At 30.6% G+C, this 17,429-nt stretch overlaps 1 long non-coding RNA gene and 2 other non-coding genes across 4 annotated transcripts; all 3 read left to right on the forward strand.

The window, feature by feature from the left end:
* Window positions 1-10,814: 10,814 nt before the first annotated feature.
* Window positions 10,815-10,886, forward strand: TRNAG-UCC (transfer RNA glycine (anticodon UCC)). Its single transcript has one exon. It is a non-coding gene; the product is annotated as a tRNA-Gly (tRNA).
* A 544-nt stretch (window positions 10,887-11,430) lies between these two features.
* Window positions 11,431-11,549, forward strand: LOC121129962 (U5 spliceosomal RNA). The gene has a single exon (XR_005868582.1). It is a non-coding gene; the product is annotated as a U5 spliceosomal RNA (small nuclear RNA).
* Window positions 11,550-12,417: 868 nt separating this feature from the next.
* On the forward strand, window positions 12,418-17,100 carry LOC121129542 (uncharacterized). Of its 2 annotated transcripts, XR_011783599.1 has the most exons (3): window positions 12,443-12,688; window positions 12,801-13,004; window positions 15,516-17,100. It is a non-coding gene; the product is annotated as an uncharacterized lncRNA (long non-coding RNA). The 2 variants fall into 2 exon arrangements; XR_005868443.2 differs by having other exon boundaries at window positions 12,418-13,004.
* The last annotated feature ends 329 nt before the right edge of the window (window positions 17,101-17,429 follow it).

Below are 17,429 nucleotides of genomic sequence, written 5' to 3' on the forward strand. Positions count from 1 at the left end.
GATTGAGAGCATCAGTTTTTATGAGATGAAATAGTTTGTAGTCGCTAATCAATAGAGGATGTAATGAAATGCAAATTTACACGGCAGTTTTGGGCAAAAAATCACTCCGTCCAGTTGACAGAATTTATCTAATGAAGCTTGAATATTTATACCCTCCATACCCAACGTAATAGCCCCTTTTCAAATACATATTTTGACTATTTTCAGACTTTGTAACATACCTACAATCTGCTCATCATTGATTGGAGTACTATTTATTCAGTTTTCATAATGTTTCGATAGATTTAGAGTTGAAGTATAATTAATATATTTAACATATTCTTAAAAATCTCAGCTACATCGCTGTATAGCAAATTAATAAACTTCATGAGGTATAACTAGGGATGGGACGAGTAATCAGAAGATCGGGTGTTTTTTATGGAATTGAGATCGGCAACGGGAAAATAATATTTAATTTGCGATTCCATTCCTATTTATTTTTTGGTATATAACTATTTATTACTTTGCTAGGTTATTTTAAAAATAGCCCCCTCCAAAATTAAGGAATTTTTGCTTTTTAGAAGAAAAATGAATATGACAATGTTTTTACAAAAAATTAACTTTCTTTTAATAACTATTTATGCTTTAAATTTGTTTCTCAAAAAATGTAACTTTTAAAATATCTTACATTTTTAGGAAAAATTCCAAAGGAACCGTAGTAATAGAGCAGTTCCATAGGCCCAAAGTCATAAGGACCACTCCCAATGGTCAAAATCCTATAGACGGATAGTACAGTTCCTAAGAATAGACTAGAACGAATAAATTAGGACGGACACAACAACGAATTCTAATATTAAATTAGATATTTAATATTGTATTAAATAAGGCATTTTAAGATGGAGAAATTGCAACTTGTACAATTTGCTTATACAAGTTGCACTTGTATAGAAGCTGTAATTTGTACACAACATCTGTATACTACTGATGCTAATTTTAAACAGTGATATTTGAATATAATCTAATTAATACGTATTGAAAATGGGTAGATTTAGCCAGTTATTATTTTATTTATGTGTTATATAAGAAAAGCCTACATATGACTCAAGTGGGAGAAATGATAACAGAATGACGTCGATACACATTCATGTATCTAGAATTTTACGATATTGATACCAGTAACATTAGATTATCTCAAGATAATGAGGTATTAAGCATGAGTAATGTCACATATGATAAAAACTGCACAATGGGGATTAAAGTATAACTTGAGTTAATCTTAAATGTTAATATCTAATATATTGTTAATTGTTATTAGACACGCAATACACAGATAGGTTGGTGGGAAAAGTAATTTCGTATTTCCCTTCTCTCTTTTTTTTAACTAAGTATATCTTGCTCATTATTGGTCACATCGGCTCAGTGTTAGCTTCGTCAGCTATTTTCATTTTCGTCTCGTCCTTGTTCAGACAATCGTCTTCGTCATCATTTCGTCAGCTTTCGTCTTTGTCAGAGTTTCTTCTCCGTCAAAGTTTCGCCTTCCTCAGAATTTTGTGATTTCTCAGGGGTTCGTCTTCGTCATTATTTTTGTCAAATTTTCCCCTTTATCAGCATTTCCTCTGCATTGGAAACAATTATTCTAATTTAGTTTATTTTTCTTAGTAATTAATAATGCTTTAAAAATAGGGGTTTAAATTACAATAAAATATGTCAGTATGGCCTGGAGTAGATTCATAACCCACCGTCAAATCAGTGTAATTGGCAAAAGGAAACCCATATTTGATACTCAATTTACTTTTTCTGCCCACAAGTTGTGCAAATATACAAGCAGGGCACGTAGTGGGTTCATTACCCAACTCCAATTCACTGTTTTTTTATATCACATCTAGAGTATAATTAAAAAATTTATTTAGATGATCAATTTGTTTTCCTACTGGGTTTGCAAAAGTGGTCAGCATCTAGAATACCGGACCTCAAGGACATTCTAACAAAAGAGATAATAATCAGATGTGTCCCAAGTTCACTCAGAGCCATGGACCGATCGCAAACGGAAATAAGCAAGAAAATATTTGGGAAGCATTGTGATACTGATAGCTGATACTATTAGAGATGTGGGGAAATATAGAACAGGAATGACCTGAAGTGGAAGTCATAGAGAGAACATTAGTTAGTGGCAATAAATGGGTATTCTGTCAACAATCAGTATCCTGAGAGTAAAATTGTTCAATCTTCAGATTTAAAGCACACGCTTTAAAACCTTGAAAATCCTTGCCTTGGGAAAAATAAAGATGAATAGACATATCTAAAGTTTCACATTGACAATCTGCTGAACACAGCCAAGTGATACAGAGATGAGCTAATCACAAGCAAGAAGAACAAGATAATGCAACTCTCTTCAAGGCAGTTTAAGGAGACTGAGGTAGAACAGTTCAAAGTATCGACCGTGGAACAACAGATGTCTTGGCTGTTGTGATCCATGTAGGTGAGAACGTATTTTATAGACTAGGGAACAAAAATTGATGTCTTAAAACAGTTGAATCTAAGAAAGTAGTCTGAGCCTTGCAATGAGTCATTCCTCAGTGTTGAAGGAAGTTACATTGCGACTGACCACATCCATTCTGTCGGATGGAAATGAACAAGGCTCTAAGTGGTGCAATTGCACAGACTCCAAACAAATAAGTTCATATGCAAAACAAGGACACCTCTGTAATAGCAAATGCCATAAAAACACAACATGCTGCAAAAGTAGTTTATTTGGTGAATGTGTTGATGTTAAGGATATATTAAGTAAAAATATTTAGGTAAACAAATAGGTAATATTTGGTATTATAAAAAAGATAATTTTTGAAATTATTACATTTTTATCTACAAAAGTATCATTAAATAAGTTTTTTGTGTAGGTCTACTTTGAAGAAAATAATAAAGTTTATATGAAATATAAAACAGTGTAGTTGAAATATTATTATATAGGATCAACAATTCTAATGTAAATTTTTATTAGATATTTACTTGTTGCTGTAGTCATTCATTATATACCTACATTTTATGGCGTTCATTCAAATAACCCACCTCTTTGGCTTACATTAAAGAACACACGAACCCTCCGTTTGCAGAGGAGCCACATAACGGTCATAATCCACCACCACAGTTAAACATAACTTTACATAGGCTGCCAATTATAAAACCAAAAAAGGTTCATCCCTTAACTTGTGTAAATAACGTGTGTCCTTGATGCTCAATTAAGGGATGATAAGTTTGTACATTATGTTATAATAAATGTCTGAGAAGGGATTTTTGGATAACTCTTTAAATACGGTGAAATAGAGTCATGTATATCCGAAATAAATAGTTTAATTATACATAATTTCTAATATATCTGTTTTAACATTATATAAAAAGTCAAATAGATTCATCCCAAATCTTTTCAAGTAATATCAACGGGATATTTGTGATGGAAAGTTTCAAAATAATGCCTTAGATGTATATCATTTTTGATGATAAATTCTACTTGATAAACTCATATGAATTTTATACAATTATAAGATTATAATATTTGTCATAATAGTAATTTTTTCTCAACATCACGTGGTATTTTAAGCAACTATTTGATTGTTTTACATTTAATAGCCGTCAAGTTATTATTAAGGCTAATGAGTTATTTACTCACTGACTCGGTTTGGAACACAGAGGATATATATATTTATCCATGATTTTAAGTCGTAAATTTAAAAAAACCCACAGATTTGGAGCCATGATCTCTAAATATTATAAATCTAACCTCAAGAAAATATTCGAATCTTACTTTAGAAATTAAATTTAAATTTTCAGTCAATTTGCCCCAAGATTTTATCTCTTACTTTCAAAATGATTATATTGGAGCTGTACAATGTCTTGGAGATACTCGTCAAAGGATGCAACAGACTATCCCCATTCCATTGTGGAATGTTTATGAAAAAGCATCAAAATAATAACATTAGAACGATCAACAGCATAGAAGTGTTCCGTCATTCCATTCAAAGTTCTATTACGAACATTAAGCCTAATTTGTGTAAATTAATCGATAGCTTAAAATTGAAGAATCCAAAAAAAAAAAGGATCAGGGTCATAAAAAGCAGAGGGAAAAAAAATATTAATGTTAATTAAACATTGCAAAATGAAGTTCAGAATTATAATTCAGCCGATAAGCTTAAATATTTACAGAGCATTAGTTGGAATTTTGGTTTGGGTAATTTTTATGTTAAAAAAATGCATTTCTAATTTTTTCAAATTAGAGTAAATATTCAGTATTGTATCGGAAAGCAAACTAAAAATATAGTATAATTATAAATTTATAGATTCCCAGGAAATTCCCCCAGTGAATTTCCACCTATATTAATAAGCCATTGTCAATTTGAACAATTACATCTTGCCTATTCAATAGTTTCGTGGGTAGTGTCGGATAAATCGATGAACCCATCGATGACATCCTCCTATAGAAGAAATACCAATGCTGTGAAAGATTAAATCTTGGAGTTGAAGACAGCATCAGTGTTATACTGATTTTTAAAACTAAGATGGACAATATGGTGGTACTAATTCTATGCAATAAGAAATAGGCACCCGTTATGCTTGTAGACGGGATAAGTTCGTTGAATGCATTGATGTTTGTCTTTTCGAATAAAACAACACAACTTTTTTAAACATCAAGAGAATTGAATGAAATTTTCAGGAATTACAGAGTATAGTATTGTGCAAAAGTTGCATAATACTTTTAAATGCCTGCAATTGACAATACCTAAAAAATTATTGAAAAAGAAAAAAGAGAGGTTAAAAATTAATACTAAATACTTTCATATTGTGTAGTAATAAAAGTTGAAGGTGAAAGTGTCGGAGTAAAATTTATGAATTTGCAAAAACAGATTAGTCGGAAACTTAATCAAACTCTATATAAATAAATTTTTTAACGTCCATTATACCTATTGTTTGATCCATTAGAGTTTATCTGTAATTTTAAAAGCTATTTTGAGATGACTTATTTTCTAGCAAATGGAGCGATTAAACGAAGCAACGGATTCAAAAAAATTTAGAGTGGCTGAAAGATTAAAAACTTTTTTACATTTAGTAAAAATGACGTCAAATTGATTTTCCCCATTTAAGTAATGAAAATCCAGCATTTCTATTGGAGTCCCCAAAAGACTTCTAAACTTCCGTGCACGCCTCCTGCAAGTTTTTTTCTCTCTGTAAATCGGCATTTTCTAACATACTGTGCGAGTCACAGTGTTCTCCCTTCTCCTATCCTTGGGGCTTGGCTACTTATCAGTTATCACATATAATGATATAAATTATGAATTCTGATATACCACCATACAAGTAAAATCGGAAATATTGAGTACACAGTTACACATATTATTAGCTTTATTTGTAACTAATATTTATTGTTGATGGAAATGAGAAGATTTGCAGTAAGTTTAAAGACTATTGATAATCAATCATGTCTACTTTATTTTATTCGTTTAAAGACTATTGAAAAATCATGTGTTTTACAACAAAATATATCAACGAAAATGTGTACATAAGAAATTAATAGGGGGTGCTGCAGTTCCACAATGCCATTGTAAGCTGCCACTTGAAACGTATTTAAAAACAATATGTATTGTAAAAAGATGGAAAAATATATCTGGGCAACACTTGAACGTTCCATCACAAGCCCAATTTTTATTACTGATAGATCATTCAATCCATCTTGAGATCCAAAGATAAGAATCCTCTTAGGATCATTCAACCGAATATCGTATAATAATAAAAATTCCCCAGACGCTTTCGGAATTACATATCCAATTGTTCCACTTGGAATAGGAGGAGTTGGGCTGTTTATTTTCTCGATAAATAAGAACAATTAGGAAGTTAAGCTATCAATGCATTATCTAATGTTTACGTAGCTTCCCCAATTAAAGTTCTGGATGAAAGCAATGAGGTAGTTGAACGAGTCTTCAAGTTTGACATTGCCTCAATCATATGTGGTTTTGATGGTTGAGAAGGATGACAATGATCACTTTAATTTCTTTGAAATTATAATATCTCTATCTCGCATCACTGTGTGAAAACGGGCCTTACATTGGTGGAGTTCACATTTCTAATAAGTTGAGTCTTGATACTTATTCTTAATTATAAATATTGTATATAATTGGAATCATCCTGACGTTTAGATCCTCCTCTAATACTTTTTAAAATATGAACCATAATAATGCTGAACTGAACAAAGCAAACTGTGAATTACACGCACTATTCTATGATTTTTGTATTAAAAGTACACATATTTAATATTAAAGATATTTACTGGTTTTTTAAAACAGATGAAATGATCCCATTATTTTCTAATTTAACATCATCAAAAGCATAGGCAGCTCTAAACTAACATTTTGGGGATGATTGAAGGTGTCATTAATTTGAAAATACTTATTTTATTGATAAAAAACATTATCCAGATAAATATAAAATGTTTATTTTCTCAATTATTAAAGGGTAAATTCAGAGTTATTCAGAGGAATACATTTTTTTAGCCGTTTCTGTAGTCATTCTAAATGTATTCAATAAATTAATTAATTGAACAATATTAAACACACTGACAAAGGAATTTACTTTAATATTAGTTTTTCAAATTAATGAAGTTATAGCCGGATTATTATCAGGGTTGGAAATTCAACAGAAGAACGAATTGTATTCACTATTTCCATTCATTTTTTGAACAAATAAACGACGAACCGAAAAAAATATGAACGGCGTTCATTTTCTTATTCCCATAAAAGGTCGCTTTTTGACTATTTTTTCCGAAAATAACTAAAAAAAATTTCCTTAATTGTGGGTATAATTATAATTATTATCTTTGATTGTGGCAAAAATATAGTTTATTTATTTCAATGCTTTTTTTTAATCCGTTGCTTTGTTTAATTGCACCCTTCACTGGAAAATAAGTCAACTCAAGCTAGCCTTCAAAATCCCGAATAAAGTATAATGGATCAAATAAAAAGTACAATGGACGTTAATGCATTTATTTATCTAGTATCTCGTTAAGTTTTTATTTATGCAAAGTACATAGAATTATTTAATAAACTTAAAGAGATAAATATACTTTTAAGGCCCGGTAGCATACACAGCTTGATGAATGGACCTAGCAAGCCGTGGAGGATTTATTATTGCAATAATAAGTTCAAATCATTTGTCTTAAACTATAATTCGCATTTGTGAGTCTTTGAGTAAGTAATTCTAGTCATTTTTATAGCTTTATCTTCGTGTTAGTTAGATTTACTACTCATTTGCAGGCCTCAGGCAAAGGCTGTTGAAAAATTAAAAAAGGCAATTTGGTGACGTTTGACACTTCTCCCTAGTCCTGCTTCTTGTATTTAAATTGCATTTATATGGTATTGTGATCAACCATGGGATCGAACAGTGTCCATCCGAATCAATTTGGCGCAAATATGCAAAATATTAGCCAATAACAGGTATATTCAATATTGTACTCTTATACAAAGCTGAATATATTAATTGCCTTAGACATTTATTATATTCTGAGAAAATATAAATACTTTTTATACTATAATAAAAAATTAAAAAATGTAAGAAACAAGTGTTATAAAATAAAACTATTACACCTGCACGGATATAAGTATACCGTTAATATCCACTTATTATTTTCATACTAAGAAATGCAGTTATTAAGTGCCTTCAGGTGGGGATGTAGACGAGAATATATACAAGTGATTCGGCACTAATTTTATCCTCTCACTCGGCAAATACCACCTCCACCCCAAAGTCTTGCATTAATGTATCTTACAATAAATAATAAAAACAGAACCCATCTGTCTGGAGAGGTTAATACTATAAACAAACTAAGCCCACTTTGGGTATATCAGAGATGAACTCACAGGAAGAATTTACAACCTTTTGAAAAAATTAGCAAAGCAATTAAAACCCAATAAGAGGCCTCTCCAAAAAAAATCAGCCAGAAAATAAAAGAATGAAAACCGACTGGGCCTGACAATTAATGACCCACCAGGCCTAAGTCTTATGGGCGCAACTGGTCCCAACTATAATGTAGGAAAAATTGAGCGGGCCTGAAAGTCGGGTTAAATTCAGGGTCACCTTCTTTTTCTTCGTACCCATTATGACACCCCCGAAATAAACAGCGCACTAAGTATTTGTATATATTGTCTATGCCACGGCTCAACCTTTCCAATAAATAAGGTAACTCAGAAAAAATATATCGGTTCAGCTATTTTTAAAAGGAGGGAGGCGGTTGAAAATAAATTGGAGGTTGCCTTGAATAAAAGTACTGCTTTTATTTTAAGGCTATTTATAAAAAAACAATTTGAAGAAATTGGGCACCATTTTATAAAAATTGAGAGTATCATTGTAGGACCCCCAGTATTGCTTGTTTTGCTCTTGTTTATGTATTAAAAAACAAAAAGGGCTTCATATATTAATAAGTATTTTTAAGATTGAACTTTTTATAATAGATAAATATTAAATGAATAAATAAAAATTCAAAAATGAACGATTGAACAGAAGAAAGAAATGAAGGCCGAACAGAAAGTAGTTTTTACAAAATGAACGATTGAACGGACAAAGGGTGAACGGGTACAAGCCTGATTATTATTCTAAATTGAATTGAATGATGATATAGAACTGTAATATTCATATTCATTGAAAAATATTAGTAAACACAATTATTACAAATGAAGTTATATATTCAAATGTAATTGTATCGTACTGGAAGAATACACATAAAATTCGTTGAAGCAGCGGATAAGTCACTTATAATGGTTCTCATAATTTGGCTTGAGATCCATTGGAGGTATGAATTCCTATTCCTATATATAACACTTCAAGATATATGATTCCAATAAGTGACTACGTAATACAGACTGTTTTGTACTCTTTGGATAAGTAATAAAGTTCAAGAAGAGATGAAGACCATTGTTCTCATGTTTCTATTACGCTTCTAAATTGTTCCAACTAGACTGAGCTTTAGAATTTTCTTTGCTTATGTTTCTTATTCCCTTTTGCTCTCCTATCACCCAACCTTTGAAGTCCTCTCCGAATCCTTGCGGTGGTTTGTCTCACCACATCCAACCGCTTTTTCTTTTGACGTATCCTGGATCATAACCAAGTGGAAATTCCCAATCTTGCCTCATTTTATGCATATTTGTCTATCCACGAGTCCTTCTTTCCCAAATTGAATAATCCATAATGCCTAATGATAATTGATAAGTTAATAACGGAACAGAGACTAGCACTTATTCCATTCAAACATTTATCGTCAGCTTTGTTTATTTTTCTTATTATATTAAAAATATTAGATGTTTTGTTTCTGATACGAATTCTAGGGAACATAGGGAAATTTTAATAGTATGCATTGTAATTTTGAAGTATAATCCCATAATTCTGTTTTTTATAGTAATGAAAATTACATATATTGACTAAAAAGTTCAAAGGGAACATCAATTTAAACTAAAAAGAAACAATAACGACGTATAAACCTCATTTATGCATATATTAAGGCAAAATATCCTTAAAGAAAATTGCCTTTAAGGCGAAGTAGTTTAAGGCAAAATGTTACGAGGCAATATAGTTGAAGACAAAAACACCTAAATCCTTTTTTTCTTGATATATTATAAAAAATAAATTAGTTTAAATCAATAATTCAATTGACTGAGTTTTTTTTTTTTTTTTTTTTTTTTTTTTGCAATTGGAGCGTTTTCCAATGATTTATGTTAGGGTTATTTTCTTAGGGATCTGGAAAAGGGGTTTCAGGCACAAGATGTTGTAAATAAAAGACAGAAGGGTAGATTATGGATCAAGGTCCTGTATAAAAAAGAACCGGGACAGATAAAGCTGAACCAAGACCGGGAATGATAGAATCGCTAAACACGAACTGTGGACAACCTTGCGGCATCATTAAAATTTAACCTTCATCCTTATTCAATTTTATTTAGGTCTGAATTTTGAGTAAAATATTTATACAGACAAATATCCGTCTAATTTTGATTTTGGATCCAAAAGTTCGAATACCCCAAATTTATTACACTTGAAGTAGGCACAATTATTGTCACCCTAAGCGAAGATAAATGGATAGATTTTATTTTAAAAGTCGTGTATGGGTCAATAATAATAAAAAAGATTTTAACCTATATTTAAAACTCGTTGGTATCTTATCGTCCCCCTCAAATTTGAATATAATTGCAAGTACTCTAGATCATTGATTTAAAATCCTTAATCTCATAATTTGTTAATACAAGTTACAACTTGTTCAAAGTTTCTACTTGTACAAGACAGGCACAATACAGGATAAGTTCAAAATATCATGAAGGAATTATGAACTAGTCAATCCAAACATAAATAATTATCAACTTTTTTTTGTATCAGCCCTACAATAAGGTTTTAACAGTATTCATTCTAAACTGAGTGGGTGAGGTTCGTTGCAAACTCTAATTCGTATTATTAATAAGGTTATTAGGTGTAAGCAATAACTTTTATTTGAGGGTAAGATCATTTTTCTAACCAATATTGTGTCTTAATCCCTTAAAATTGTATTCCTAAATTATTTTCTTCGGATATCCATGATTTTAAAAATGGTGGATTACACAATATATATACAATATAATATATAATTATTTGATTCACAACGAATATTAATTCTATTTGACTCTCATAGAACTTAATTTGTCATATTTAACTCTGTATATTAACTTTTATTACACTTCATAATTGAGAATATTTATTTTATGATCAATATCTAGACATTTAAAAAATAATATTAGCAATAACTCTATAAACTAACAAATTTGTTTATATTTTATATAGCGTCGGTGGTATAATGGTCAGCATAGCTGCCTTCCAAGCAGTTGATCCGGGTTCGATTCCCGGCCGACGCAGCCTTGATTTTATTTTTTTACAATAATTTAGTACTTATATTTTTGTCACTTCATATGTTTTAAGCTTTCTTTTACATCGAAAAGGAGGATCACTATTTTTTTAGTATCCTTCTTTCAATAAGGAATAATATTGAAGAATTCATATATATTTGTGTTTTATATTTCATCAATACAGTTAAAAGAATTTTATTTTCCTACCTTGTTCCCTTCATGTTCATTTCTCTTCAGATATTTATTTTACCTGCCACACTTCCTCGAGTTGAAATTATATACATCTCTTAAATATTTATCTCGTTAGGTGGAGCTAGTCTCTCTTTTTTTGTTACATTTACTAATTTTTTGTCGTAGATTAGCCATAATTAGGATTGGTACATTGCTTCTTTCTAAATATATTATAAACTTTGTGCTTTAAAATTTACCACTCCTCAAAATTTTAATAACATAATTACACAACTGTATAATTAGTCCTTTTAATTTTCATACATTCAAAGGTGAATACATTGTGAGTTTTATATATTAATGGTGGTAAATCACATATTTGGTATCCTCAAGTTCTTCGCACAACACGAATAAATCTTTCGCCTTTTACTAAAGATTTCCGTGTGTGAGGAACAACCCTTGAGATTTATCTCAATTTATTTCCAGGCTCTCCCCGGAGAGTCAATCAAATTTCAATTCTGGATTACTCCACAAGGTTAGGGTAAAATTGCTGTAAGAGCAGTAACGATTGAGATTCTCACAAAATATTAATTATATCACTCAACCTTACATTTGAAAATAATTCGATTGGCAGTTCCCTACTTATGAAATCTAATTCAATATTAGTTGGAATGTTCGAAGCTCTGTGTATATTTGTGTTAGGAGGTTACGTCGTGGTACATATATTTTTGAAAGATGAGAAGTTTTCCACAGTTTATTTAATATACCAAGAGATGGTGCTCCGCAGACACGGTGTGAATGGCGCCTTTTTCCTCTCTCTTCTCTTTCGATTGAACTTTTTACTCTTATAGTTCAAACATTATTTTACTATAAAATAATAATAATAATACAAAAGGCACTGAAGGCTCTTTTTTTTCTCACTAGGGAGCAGAGCATAGTGAAGTAGTTAGGGGGGAGGGGCTTCTTCCTATCATTTTCAAGGGGTTGTTACTTCCCATCCAATGACCTTAAAAAACATATTACTATATAAATAATACTTTTATTTATATAGTAAAAGATTTATTAATATTATACTATCGGAGTATTAGTGAGGCTAGAAGGGAGATTCAAAAATGAGAGATGATGTATATAATAAAAATAAAGTAGGTCCGTTCTTAAATTTTACTCAGATCAATTTTGGAATTATTGCTTAGGGCGACGTTCCTGTATTTTTATTGTTATTCTTTTATTTTATTTTTTCCCTCCCCTTTCCTTCCTGTGCCTGTGTGTTGATGCAGGAGCTGCTGGTCTGCGCCTGCTGGGTGAGTGAATAGGAGGAGAGTTGGGTCTCGTCCAAAATTTTCATTACATGCACACTGGGAATGAGCACTGGGATTATTACAACATTATATTATTATAATACAAATTATACTATGGTAAGAAGGCTAACTCCAGAATTTATTGAGTAAAAGTATTCTACTGTTACATAAATAACTGTCGACAGTGTTTCATAGTAATTGTTAGAGGTGGATCGGGCTAAGAAAAATTCGGATTTTGGGCCAAAATATCCTATAAATAATGTAACCTTAAATATATATTCAAAACATTAGCAGATAATAACCAATTCATCAAGTCAAATACCACATGTTCAATTAAAAAACAAGGTATTTATTTTGAAGCCCTACATTTTGACAAACAAATTTTAATTTTTCGATCTTACAAACATCTTTTAAATTTCTTGATTAATATTGAAGGTTGTTTAATTAAACATTTTAGGTGTCTAATGTTTATGGGTACGAAATTATCATACAACTACGATGCAGCTGAGAATACCCGCTCTGGGAGGACAGACGTTGCTCATAACATCTGTAATTTGGCATCTTGTACTTTCTGAAATTAAATCTTCAACAGCTCTTTGTTTCCTCACTTACTCCCTGAATAATCTGTCTTTAAACCTTGGCTCAAGAGGAGTTGAAATAGGTAAAACATTCCAATTTGTAAGTGTAGCACCTACATATAATCAATAATGCCATCGTCGGATTATTTTTGATAAGGGATCAAATCGAAGATAAAGTGTCCGATTAGTTCTTAAGAAATTTTTACATTAGAAATAAATGTCGGGCTAGAAGGGTCGGGTCTCATGTAAGAAAAAATGAGGTTTGCATGGCGGATTTTCGGGCTCCGGCCTAGACCAAATCCACCTCTAGTTATTATTAGTGGATTGCTACGAGCTTTGCTCGTCATTTGCTACTTGCGTTTTATGAAATAAATAAAAAGAGACATGAAAAAGTATTTATTTTGAACTCAACAAAAACTTCTGACCCCTCTTTTTGTTTTTCAAAGACATTATTATGGCATGTAAATCGATTCTTTCTCTGGTAAATTAAGAATCTATGTTTTTCTACACACAACACTATTTAGATCGGTGGTTCTGAGTATGTATTTAACGTGTTTGGGTTCTGTTTTGGTTTGGTCGCACCCCCGCTGTTGCTCTTTCCACCAATTTGGCCAAATTAGACGATTTCTGGCTAGATATAGCCATGTTTGGTAGCATTTTGGCGATTTGTTTTCACTTAGTGTCTAGATTTTTTGTAAAAATAGTAAATATACCGTGTCAATGATGGCGGTAGTCAAAGAGTTTTAGGAAGAGGCAATTTTCACCCTTGAGTATTAACAATTCCCTATGAAGCTTTGTAGAAGCCTTTTTAATTACCTCAAACATCATGGCGGTGATTTTCTTCTACGATCACAAATTTACGTATAGTTACTTCAAGAATACATAATCTATAATTCATAATAGCAATGCATAGAAATTTTTTGTACAAAAAAATGATAGTATATACATTAGGGTGTACAATAATGATAAAAGTTGGGAATTTGACATCTTCAGATATTTTTTTATTTTGCATTTTATTCCTCCAATCAAGAAAATAGCAATCAGACGTCCAAAAAAATGTTCCTTTATGTAAGTATTTTGATTTGAAAATCTGATAAATGTCCAAAAAAATTAAAGTTTGATGTTGTTTCTTTAAACTTATCGATTTGAATCCAGTTACAGGATTTTTATTTTATTAAGTATTATTGATGAAATATATATTTAGCAACAATATGTTATATAATCTTTCTCTAACTTGCCTCTTGATATGAGTATTTTAGTTCCAAACATGCTACCCATAAATAAATGTTCTCTTTGGTACGGCGTATAACGTGCATTCATTTTGACGTTTCTCTTCTATTGTACTACTCAAATCTCATTTTTTTTGATACCAAGTGTCGAATATATTATTATCAAATATAATTTCATTGTTAGTTTATGCCAAATAAGGCACCCAATTTTGCCAATTTATAATTTTAGACCACCAAAATTATAAATTAAACTCTTAAAAATACGACCTTTAATTTATTATTCCTTAATTTTCTTTCCGGTTGATTCGTTTTTATTTAAGCATATTTTTATATTCTTTAAGTTTGATATTTTTTATTCATTATGAATATTTAATTCCTTTTTTTTTTTTTTTGAATTACCTCTCAAAAAGAAACTATGAAAAAAGTCTAACTCAAGTCTCATATATCTCATGAGTATATTTATTATTATTTCATATTAGAGGTTGATCTTTTAAATCAATTTCTCCTCTTTAAGAATAAAAAGTTTCAAATAAATACAAGTCTCCTTAAAAGCTATTATTTTTCTACAATCACACTGGCGTTTATATTTATAAACATCAGAGTCATATTTCGGTCATAACTCAACTGTAGTAAAAAATGATGAGTTGATGATATAAACTGTCAAATTAGGCTATTGATCATGATTCAAATAAGTTAAGATAACTTTTAAGTAAATCTGTAAGGCATTAAAGGCATTGGGGAAAACATTTATAGTACTGGCTTTTCTTAATTATTTCGAAAAATGATTTTTTTACTGCCGAGTTTGGTAGTGAGCAAAAAGTGGAAGAGAGAGTAAGGAGTAAAGCTCTTAATTCCTAGTTTTATTTTTTGCCCCCCTTCCCCCCTTTTCTCCCTTGGCAGTTCTTACATATTGAAAACAACAGTTCCTCACTAATTGATTGCATTTCCATTTAGAAATATCGATTTACAAATCTCTTATATTAATTAGCATTATTTACAAATATCAGTTGCATCTCTCAACCTCTCGTGCATCAAGATAAAGGAAAAATACCCTTAGTTTTAGCCCAATACTGCATTTTCACTTGTTTGTTCGGCCAGGTCCATTCCACTCTTAGGACATTCAGCCCTTGGATCCATTCCTTAGCTCTCGGTCTTAAGAATTTTTCCTATAAATGTAAAGTGTTTATTAAGCAAAATAAGATATGAGATATGTGCAATAAGATAATTGCGCATATCTTGCTAAAAATATTCCTATTTTTGTTAGAATACAATATAATACGAGGACATTATATTTTTACTTAGTTATATAATTTAAACCCTAAATGACATGTTGATGTATTGATTTTACCTTCTTTATCTTTAAAGGACCGACAAGTTGCACTGGACTGGACTGAGGTCCTGTATAACAACCCACACAACACTAATTCTCACCAATGGTCCAACAATTTAGTATTCTATAGTTGATAAATTTTCAGAGCATTGCTGTATTTAATTCTAACTGAGCTATAAAAGTAGATTTAAGCAAGGATGGATTACTAGAGAAGAGGATATGAAACAGTCCAATCAATTTTTCATCATCAAGTTCAAATTATACAACCTTACAAACAAAGAATATTAAATAGTTTAATGACAATTTTAAGTCACTCATATTTTATCCTGAATTATTCATACTCAGCCGTTATGGATTCATCAAAGAAAATGAAATAGAGAAGGATTAGGACAAATTACATACATGTCAATACACAAACGACCCATAATGACTTATCTCAAAATTGAATGTGTACTACATTTGTATTTTTTAACGAATGATCATCAATTTCTATCAACAAATTATTCTTATTAACCATTTGGAGGCGCCTTAAATGGAACTTTAAGTAATCAAAATTGCGGATCCAAACGTCATTTTGAAGAATTAATTTACTGATACACGTCAAAAATAGTTAAGTTACCGACGAGGAACATACTGTATTTATACTAACAAGGCACAGGAATATCCTAAGAATAATAATTGTTTTTTTGCCATAAGGAGTTGGGAACCTCGTTTCATCTATTCTACATATGTTAAAATTACCCCGATCCTTAAGATGGCGGAGGAAAAGATTTTGATGAACTTCGACGTGAGACTAAATCCCTAGGATCGGCTCATTATAACGACCTCACGGTATAAGGATAGGTGGAAGATTGAGTGGCTCATCTATAAAATACAAAGTGTATGCAGTGAAGTACAAGAACCAAGGTCTCTCAGACAATTATAATCCTCAACTCCCTCATCACCGATGAGAAATACCAATACACAATTTTTTAGAATGTTTAATAATTATTATTTTTGAGAAATAGCTGAAGATTCTCTCTCCATGATATGATTTACTTATGAGATCTCTGGATTTGGCGGTTTGTCTCTTTTTTGTTTGTTCTTATCCTTGGTTCGTTGACCTAATTTAATCTAATATACTAGCGTCCTTTTTTTTTTTAAAGGCAGAACATGATAATAATGTTTTCGTTGTTTTAAAAATGTATTACTTAGAATGAAAAATATATTCAAAAATAAATATAAAAAATTGATCGTCACAATTAAAAAATGATGAATTAATGGACTTCATTTGAAAGCGGTCATATTGGGGCCAATGTAAGTCTGAAGTCAATTAAAGGTTCTAAATTATAGCTAAAATTATTGGGTAGCTTAGCTCATACCACAAATTTGAATAGAAAGCCTATTATTGATTCAAAAAAACTAGATAAATTTTTAAACAATTTTCTAATCAAGAAAATATTATTTTGTTATGTTTTATACTATAAGAGTACACAGTCATTTTGCTTTTAACTATTTTGCCTCAAGACATTTTGCTTTAAGCCATTTTGCCTTAATATTTAAATAAATGAAGTTTTTATGTCATTATTGTTTATTTTTGGGTGAAATTGATATTCCCTCTGAATAAATAAATATGATTTATGATCTTGTCTCATTTTTTACTTGTTCGTCAATCTAGAGTCTATTCGAGTATGAATAATCCATATTGTCTAATGATAATTACTAAGGGAAAAGATATTAACCATGTTAATGTTTTGTTTTTCTTAGTATCCTAGTTTTATCACTTACTTTGGTCTCTGATTTACATAGTGAAATTATGTTGGTGTATTCATTAAAATTATGGGGCATGATTTCATCATTTTCTAAATGAAAACAACCATTTAATGCTTCTTATAGTACAGAGTTGATCTTATCCAGTGGTTCACACTTTTTTTTTTTTTTCTATTTTTGAAGTGTAGAATTTAAACAAG

Source organism: Lepeophtheirus salmonis, chromosome 14 (assembly GCF_016086655.4).
Source record: "Lepeophtheirus salmonis chromosome 14, UVic_Lsal_1.4, whole genome shotgun sequence".
In the NCBI taxonomy this organism is placed as follows: Eukaryota; Metazoa; Arthropoda; class Copepoda; order Siphonostomatoida; family Caligidae; genus Lepeophtheirus; species Lepeophtheirus salmonis.